This window comes from Vicia villosa, linkage group LG6 (assembly GCF_029867415.1).
Source record: "Vicia villosa cultivar HV-30 ecotype Madison, WI linkage group LG6, Vvil1.0, whole genome shotgun sequence".
Classification (NCBI taxonomy): domain Eukaryota; kingdom Viridiplantae; phylum Streptophyta; class Magnoliopsida; order Fabales; family Fabaceae; genus Vicia; species Vicia villosa.
In genome coordinates, this window is record NC_081185.1 from 19,717,409 (window position 1) to 19,727,361 (window position 9,953).

Sequence of the window (9,953 nt, forward strand, 5' to 3'; positions counted from 1 at the left end):
TCCCCAGTGGAGTCATCTCCTAGAGTCAAGAAATGATAAATCAAACAAAAAGCCTCAAGCTTGGGCCTCATACAAGCCAGCTAAAAATCAAATCTTTTATACAGTAGATAGACATAGCTTATCTCTATAGAGAGATCTTTCTTCTATCTCACCACATTCAAACAAACAAACATTACATTTCATTTTAATTTTAATCAAGTCTCCCATTTAGGATTTTGAAAGGCATGAGCTGTGTTATACCCCAAAATTTGCCCGCATCTTTTTTCAAGAAAACTCCAATCTGAAAATTAAAAGTCTCATATAATCATGGATTTTTACAAAGATCCTGATATATGAAATACTTAGTTTTTAGAATTTTTCTTATACAGTAATTTGGCTTGCAGTTGAATTTACTCTTACGCAAACGCCAAATGTTGTTTATTACTTCACACATGCTATTTATTTATTTACAGATAAATAGTACTGACACAATTGGTACAGAGTTAAATCTTTTTGCAGGCGCAGAATCAGGAAACTCAGACTGTACTGGTAACAAGTAGATTATTATTATCTTTTGTTTCCCACTAATTTTTGTACTATATTCCATTATTTTCAAAAATCTTTTCAAATCTCTTTTTCAAAAAATCAAATCCTAACTTTATTCTCTACATCTCTCTTTTTCCCAACACTATCATACACTTTCTTTCAAATCTTATTTCCACTCAAATTTTCCTTTTGTACGGAATCACATCATTCCCCAACGTCTCTTTCTTTCTTTCCACTCTATAAATACCTCTCATTCTTTCATAAAAAAATCTCACATCAAATTCAAATTCATCTCTCAAAATTTCTACTTCATAATCCATCCTTTCTTCTTCCCCGACAAAATGGCGAAGCGGTGGGAAACGTGTTTTCTCATGGTCATCACCATTGCTACGGTGATCATGTCTTTCTTCTGTCTACATAGCCCGGAACACTGTGGACCTGGGATGCTTATGCTCCCAATCATCTACATGTTACTATTTGTAGCATGGGTTATCAATCGTCATTTTTAAAATTTGCCGTATTTCTTATTTCTTAAATGTACCGTTTATTCGTACCGTTCAATATAGTATGTAATATTTGTACTGTCAGTATTAAATATTGTACTACTTGTCATAATATTGCTTAATTACCCAGATAATATTTTATGTGTTTTCTGCCAGTCAAATATTCATTTTTCTGTGCATTAAATGATTTTCAGGGTTATTATCGGTAATTTTGCCCGCATACAGTAAATATTAGTTATTTATTATGTCTGTGTTTTTTTAACAAGTCATGTAAATAAACTTTCATTTTTCACATAAAACAAAAACAAAAACAACAAAAAAGAAAATTAACCTTGACTGTTGATTTTACACTCTAACTGCTACGTCAATACCTGAACAGTCAGTTGACAGCCAAACTGCTGGCAGTACAATTCTCAGTGTTTTGTATCATCAATCAAATCAATCTTTCACAATTCAAAATTCCAAGATTTTTGTTCTAGAAGTCTTCTGAATATCACGCGATTAGCAGAGACTCAACACTGCACAAAAATCAGGTACGCTTAACTGTCTCCTACATAAACAATCCCTGACTAGGGTTTTCTTGTTTTTACAAGAGAAACAAGTTTTTGAGAGCTCAAATGGATTTCATACACATCCATATATCTCAAAGTACCATCATACAAATTTTCAAACTTCAATTCACTCAGACGCACCGTCAGCAGCTCAAACAGTCAACAGACGACCCGTTTGACCAAAAAAGTCAACAGACAGTCAAAAATGAAATTTTTTGTCAAAGTCCATATTTTGTCAAAGGATTCATCATTTGATCATTGGATGATCATAATTCATCAAGGAAAGATCAAAAATCAACAAAACCCTAAGATTCAAAATTAGGGTTTTTGCCTGAAAAGACAACTCAACTTTGACTGATCATAACTCTCTCATCCTTCATCCAAAAAATTCAAACCAAAGCTCATTTTGAAGGAAATTCAATTATATTTCAAATGCCATTGATCCCATGGTCATTGGATTCACCATTTGAAAAATATGATCAAAGACATTACAGGTCATTTTCAAAGTCAACAAAAAGACACTTTTTTCAAAAGGACACACAAGGAGCATCAAAAATCATTTTGACATGAGACCAAATACATTGGTTAGATGACTCTTTGAGGTTTCCAAAAAGTGCAAGATCTCCTTCATATGACAAAAATTGAGGGATTTACACCTTGTTGAAGTTGGCTAAATTTTGGAAAATGCATAAAATCAACATTGCTCAAAAATGCATTTTTTCCAAATGGGGCCAAGTTTTCATGGTTCAAACATCATTTCCATAATATTATGGGCCTCCCACGACCAAGACTAAGCCCATAACATTTTTCATCCATTTTTGCTTGATTTTTTCTTATTTTAAGATTAAATTAAAAGGAAAAATGAAAGGATAATGGATAGCTTGTATTCCAAGCATGACTCATCAATATGACTCATTCAACTCTGTCTCAAAGCAAAGTACAGCAGAGGGAGAGAAGAAAATCAAGCCATAGTGGCTTAAATGCCAAGCTACATATGTGGAAAAGTCAAGATTCTAGCAAAAGCACTTATTGCTTTCTAGCTTAGATTTTAAGCACTTCAATGCTTATAAATAGGCTAGCATACTTCAGTAACAAAAGAGAGAAGTTCAGAAAAAAAGCCTTACTCATAATACACTTGTAACCACTTGGAACTTTTTGAAAGAAATTCAAAATTCGAATTTTAGTTTCTAACTAGTTTCAGTTCAAACAAAGCATTCAAACATCATCTTTGAACATCAATAAACGTATCCCAATCAATTACAAGCCTTGAAGCTCACTAAATCGAGCTATACAGGTCATAATTTGTTCGAACTTAAATCAATTCGTATCTGGTTATCCACGCATGCTTAACAAGATGTAGACATATAGTTGAGTTTGGTTTGATGTGTAGATCATTTCTGGAAACTTAATTGAAGTTTGAACACGTATACACGAAACTACCATTTTAGGGTTCTTCATCTCAAAATTAGGGCTTTCCAAATTAGGCAAAATTACAGGTTCAAACATGTCCTATTGAATTCGTATGGACCAGACGAATTCAACCATGGTATCGCGCCAGATTTATATCACGTTTTACTTGTATTCGCTATTTTTTGCAGGTGTAATAGGTGGGAGTTTTTACACCACCTGCAAACGCAAGGTGTAAAAGGGTGGTTCTGATGAAGAAGATGATGCGTGGCTCCTCCCTATTGGCCAGAGAGCGCGCGTGTTTTTTTTAAAATAACTTCTGATCCTGTGCTTTGCAGCCCACGCTTTTGCCATGTGTCTCAATTTAATCACCTTCTGATCCACTTGCCAACTCATCCTGCGTACCAGACACGCTAGCCCATGATATGGACTCTCAATCCAACCACACCTGATCAGTATCCTTTTATTTTCTATTTTTATTTTAATTTCTTTGTTAAATTAATTAAAATAGTTTTAAAAATCCAAAAAAATACACAACAAATATTTTTAGACTTCTAAAATAATATATTATTTTCTGAAATAAAAATATTTTATTTTTCTTCAAAATTTCAATATTTTGCATAATTAATTAGTATATATTTATATATTTGCTTTTTAATTATTCTAACCAATCAAAAAAATCATTAAAAAAATTGTTCTTTGTGTTAAATATTGTTTATATATTATAAACTAATTTTGTACATATTTTGAATAATTTTCTCTTTAAGTTTTAATTATTGGTATAATTATTTGCATAATTATGTTTTAATTAACTTAAATCAATTTCAAATCCATTCCAAAAATTCCAAAAAAATTAGTTTTGTTTTAAAATTAATTGACAAATATTTTGTACATATTTTAAACTTAATTTCTAGGTTTAAATCTATTTTCATCTTTTTTCTTCATTTTAATTTAATTAATCATGCATTAATCATAATTAAAATCAAATCATAAAAAATCCAAAAAAACATGCCTTTTATTTTTCTTGCAATTTAAATTCCTAGATAAATGTATAGGATGTCAAAATCATGTAAATAGGCTAGTTTACATTTCCTGCACAATCGATGTAATAGCGTAGATTTACTTTCCGCACTTTTCATTTCCGCATTTTAATTTCCAGCAAATATAAACTGCGTGTATGTCAAAGATAAAATTGAACCGTTAGATCACTAACTTCAAAGATAAAATATCTGAATCCAATCACAATCACACTTGCACCTCTTAAGGTAATCCCTTCTCATTCTTTTCAAAATCAAAGTCAAAATTCTACTGTTTCGAGTACAAAATCGAACCTTTTGTTTGTATACGGTGAAAGGATAGATTTTTAAAGGAAATAGGATAAAGACCTTACAACTCAGGGTAGACCTCCTAGTTTGCTTGCTCAAATCAAAACAAACAAAATTCTCATACACTGTTGTTTTTCAAAACAAAACTTTCCAAAAAGACAATATTTTGTATACATCCAAACACGGATCATTACAAAGTTAACGTTCTTTTAAAAACATCTTTCGAAAGATAAACAAGTATTTTGTATACATCCAAACACGGATCATTACAAAGTTAACGTTCTTTTCAAAACATCTTTCGAAAGATAAACAAGCATTTTGTATACATCCGCACACGGATCATTACAAAATTCAATTTACAAAGGTATTTGAAACCACATATGAGCATTCTAAAGCAATTGAAAAGTGATCGAAATACAAGTGAGCTAAGCAAACTTAAGAGCCCATGGATAACCATGGATACAAAGGGTGCTAACACCTTCCCTTTGTATAACCTACCCCCTTACAAGGAAACTCATGAAGTTCCGATACGATGAAAACCCACCGCTAACGATTCATTCCCAACAGGTTTGACATGTCCAAGGAGAATCCGAGATTACCCTTACTTCTACAAGTTCATTAACTAATTTCTTAAAGGTCTTTTTTCTGTTTCTTTTATAAACCTTTCCTTAATTGGATAAAATAAAAGGTCGGTGGCGACTCTGTGAATTTTCAAAAATGCGAAAGCATTAAGCGATAAAAAGAGTCAGTTCACGTATCTCTCCCGAACAGAGGTATGGCCCGAATAAAAACGGAGGTCCACAGAACTGGCGACTCTGCTGGGGAGATACTTTCAAAAACAAAATGTTTTCAAAAGGGGTTACCTTAAGAGAATAGATCACTTCGATGTTTTCAATTGATTGACTTGAATGCTCTATTTTTCAAAGGTTTGTTTGGGTATTTTGCTTGTGTGAAAGATTCTAACCCGAATCTCGAGATACCTTAAGTATATGACAATAGACCAAGGAAACTGTACGGCATGTACCGATACGGTTGATCTGGTAGTCATCGTTAGTGCGATACTTTGGTTTATACTGATGTCCCTTGAAAACGATCAAGGAGTATATTAGGCTTCCGAAATGTCATTAAACACTAATTTGTCTTAGAACCTTTTTAGTTGAACTTGACTTGTGGCCTATTAAGTGGCTAGCTTTGAAATTGATCGAAGTTAGTTATCCTCGAGGAATATTTTGATCGGCCGCTCGAGCGCCGTATTGAGATGTTACTTCCAAGGATCATAGAACCCGAATACTATTCTAGGACAGGTTTTAACCAACTCAACTTCAGTGGGGAGGGTATCACCTATCAGCTCCATGCAAGCCTTTAAACCTAAGGCTATTGTTTGATTTGTTTTTGTGTGCCACATGTTTGCATCATAAGCATATCATTTTCTCACAAAACACTTCAAGGATCAAAGAGTTTACCTTTGTTTTTGCAGGTAATGGCTCCCGCCACCAAAGATTACATCCGAATCAACATCTCAACGGTACCATCTGAACTAAAAGACTTAGTGTCAGAATTCCCCAGGAATGTTCAATTCACTGAAAGGCATGGTCACCTACTCCATTTGGTTACCTCAAAATTTGAAGAAGACATGATACGGGTCCTGTTCCAGTTCTTTGACCCTGAACATCATTGCTTTACCTTTCCTGATTACCAATTGGTACCCACTTTGGAAGAATTCTCTGAACTAATGGGATTGCCTGTTCGAAATCAATTACCTTTCACTGGTTTAGAAAGGATTCCAAAACCTGAAGTCATTGTTGCTGCTTTACATCTGCGAAAATCAGAAATCGAGTCCAATTGGGAAACAAAGAGTGGAATTAAGGGTTTGCTTGCCAAGTTCTTATTGGAAAAAGCTCGACTACTGCTAGAAAACAAAAGTTATCCAGCTTTTGAGGAAGTTATGGCACTTTTGATCTATGGGTTGGTTTTATTCCCTAATCCCGACCAGTTCATAAGTGTACACATCATCAACCTTTTCCTAATCCGTAACCCGGTACCAACATTGCTGGGAGACATTCTACATTCTCTACACACTCGTACCATGAAGAAACGAGGAACTCTCATGTGCTGTATACCACTACTGGCTAGGTGGTTTACATTTCATCTTCCCCGATCAGTGTTGAGAAATGAACAAAGAATGCAATGGTCTCGCAGGATTATGTCTTTGTCTCATTCAGATATCCGGTGGAATAACTTCTTTCAAAGAGACATTACTATCATTGATCATTGTGGAGAGTACCCTAATGTGCCACTCCTTGGCATCAAAGGAGGCATCACTTACAATCCCTCTTTAGCTCTACGCCAATTCGGATATGCAAGGAGCAACGGTCCTCATGACATGATTATCCGTGGCATTGTGTTTGATTACGAGAATGATTCTCATAGACACCGACGAAGGTTCATACGTGCATGGGACAGTGTCTATAGAATAGAAAGTAAAACTTTGGGGCAATGGAATTCTATCCCTATGGAACCTTACCTCAGATGGGTCCGCACTCATGCTCAGAAATTCATCATGCCATATCCCGCTATTCTACCTGTGACTATTGAACCAAAGGTCGAAGGATACGAACCTCAAGTTATTCTACACCCGGATATGCCAACTGACCTAGAAGAGTTGCAAAAATCTTGGGTTCAACTCAAAGAGGAAAGAGACACCTTCAAAGCATACTGTCAAGACTATGAGAGAAGGATATTGGAGCTCACCGGACAGCTTCAAGAAGAACAGCAGATCAACACATTCCTGGGGGCAAAGAGAAAGCGTCCACGGGAGACCTGAAGGATCATTTATTTTATTTCTGTCTTGTAAGCCCAAATGAGGCAAAGAAAAAAGAGAATAAATTGATTAACTAATGTTTGTTTCTTCTTTAACAAATCTAAACTCTAAGATCCTTGAAAACATTGCACACACATTTCACTTCATGCATTGCATATACATTTCATACCTTGCATTCATATACATTTCATACATTGCATACACATTGCATCCAGTCATACACATTGCATAACAGGTTCACATGACGGATTTCTCATCTTCTCGCTGTTTATTTCAGTCAGAAGAGATGGAATCTGAAATGAGCATCAAGAATCTCGAAGCACAGAATGCCCAAGTTCAAGTGGCAATTCTGGAACTGGCAAAGGGGCAACAAGAACTGAAAGCCCTGATAATCAAGAAGAAAAAGAAGCCCAAAGGATCTGTAGGCTTGAGTCACCTGAAAAGGAAGATCAAAATCCCAGTCAAAAAGTTCAAAAAGCCACCGATCCCTGAAACAGTCGGTGATGGTGAACCAGAAGACAATCAAAGCAACCAGGGTTCTGCTAAACCCTCTCTCTCTTCTAATGAAGAAGATGATCATTCTGAGAACGAACCGGATGATGACAAATACCAACAGCTGGAAGACCGTATGAAAGCTATGGAGATACAAAAAGTACCTGGCTTAGATTTCAATGATCTGGGGCTCATCTCGGATGTTGTTATCCCTCCAAAATTCAAAGTTTCTGTCTTTGCAAAATATGATGGAGTTTCTTGCCCGAAACTACATCTGAGATCCTATGTGAGGAAGATACAACCTCATACAACGGATAACAAATTGTGGATTCACTTCTTCCAAGAAAGTCTGTCGGGTACACAACTCGAATGGTACTACCAGCTGGAAAATACCAAGGTTCATACTTGGGAAGAATTAGCTGCTGCTTTTTACAAACAGTACCAATACAATGCTGATCTTGCGCCAACCCGTACTCAACTAAGGGGCATGTCTATGGGACCAAAAGAGAGTTTCAAAGGATATGCACAAAAGTGGAGAGATATGGCTGGAAGGGTTCAACCACCCTTATCTGATCGCGAACTAGTCGACATGTTCATGGGCACTTTAACTGGCCCTTTCTATAGCCATTTGCTGGGAAGTTCATCATCAGGTTTCACTGACCTGATACTGACCGGAGAACGTGTCGAAAGTGGCATTCAAAATGGAAAAATTCAAATAGGTTCCTCCTCTGGTACTACAAAAAGGCCCATCGGCGGGAGAAATGAGGTCAATGCAACACAAATTCAGAAAAGTTGCAAAAGTGAGCAGCATCAATCTGTAGGGGCAATTCTGATCTCCGCATCTGCACCTCAAAAAGATCAACAGCCAAAATACACGCATCGACCAGATGCACCAAGAAGAAATTTCACCAGAATCAACATGCCAATTTCTCAGGCATTACAGCACTTGCTAAAAGCAGATCTGATCACATTAAAAGGTCCTCCAAAGAATGTCAACACTTCCTCTCCAAATTATCGCCCTGATGCGACATGTGCCTATCACTCAAACTGTCCAGGACATGACGCAGATCATTGCTGGGCCTTGAAAAATAAAATACAAGATATGATAGATGCTGGGGAAATTGAGTTCGATACTCCAGAAACTCCAAATGTCATCACAGCACCTATGCCAAAGCATGACAAAACTGTTAACGCTATCCTGGACACTGTTTACATCTATGATGTGAACGAATTATCAACTCCACTCTGCGAAGTCAAAGGAAAGCTAATCCGAGCTGGTTACTTCCCAGGATGTGACCCCGACTGCTTTTATTGCTCATGCCTGCCCAATGGTTGTGAAAATCTGAGGATGGGAATTCAAAAGTGGATGGATCGCCGTATCATTATGTTTGAGAGACTCCCTTCTATGGACGTGCTGTGAGAAGTCTTTGCAAACGGGATGAGAATAGAGGATGCCTCAGTGATATCCAGCTTACCGTTCAAAATCTCTGCCAAGGCTCCATTCAAAATTTCTGCTACACTCAAAGTGGCATCAGTAGTCATTGCTAGTCCAACTCCATTTCCATACTCCTCAGACAAAGCTGTCCCATGGGGATACAACGCTAATGTTTACGTTCATGGAGTTAAGCAGGGTACCTCGACTGAAGAGACCGCAAAGTTAACTACTCCAACTGTGGGTAATATTGTGGGTACCAGCAAGATCACGAGAAGTGGAAGAATCTTTTCGCCAGAAATTTCTCCAAATGTTGCTGCTGGTCCAGTCCGAGTCCCAGTTCCTAATCAAGATAACAACGCTCGAGGCAAAGAGCCACAAGTTGAACAAGTTCAAACCCTGGTGGAGATCACTGCTGAGGATCCATCAAAGCAAGAAATGGAGGAAATATTGAAAATCATCTGCAAGAGTGATTACAATATTGTTGAGCAACTGGGGCACACCGCTTCAAAAATCTCAATGCTATCTCTGCTAAAATATTCAGAAGCTCATGCCAAAGCTCTGATGAATTTCCTTAAAGCTGCGCATGTGCCTCAAGAGATCTCAGTCGACCAATTTGAGAATTGTGTTGCCAATCTAACCGTGAACAATGGTCTCGGTTTCTCTGATGTGGATCTAACTCCTGCTGGAAAAAATCACAACAAAGCCCTACATATCTCCATTGAATGTAATGGCACCACTCTATCTCATGTGCTAGTAGATAACGGTTCTTCTTTGAACGTGTTACCGAAAACAGTACTAGAAAAGCTTGACTTCGAAGGAATTGTGTTACAACCAAGTGATGTTGTGGTAAGAGCCTTTTACGGATCAACCAGAACAGTATACGGAAAAGTGAAT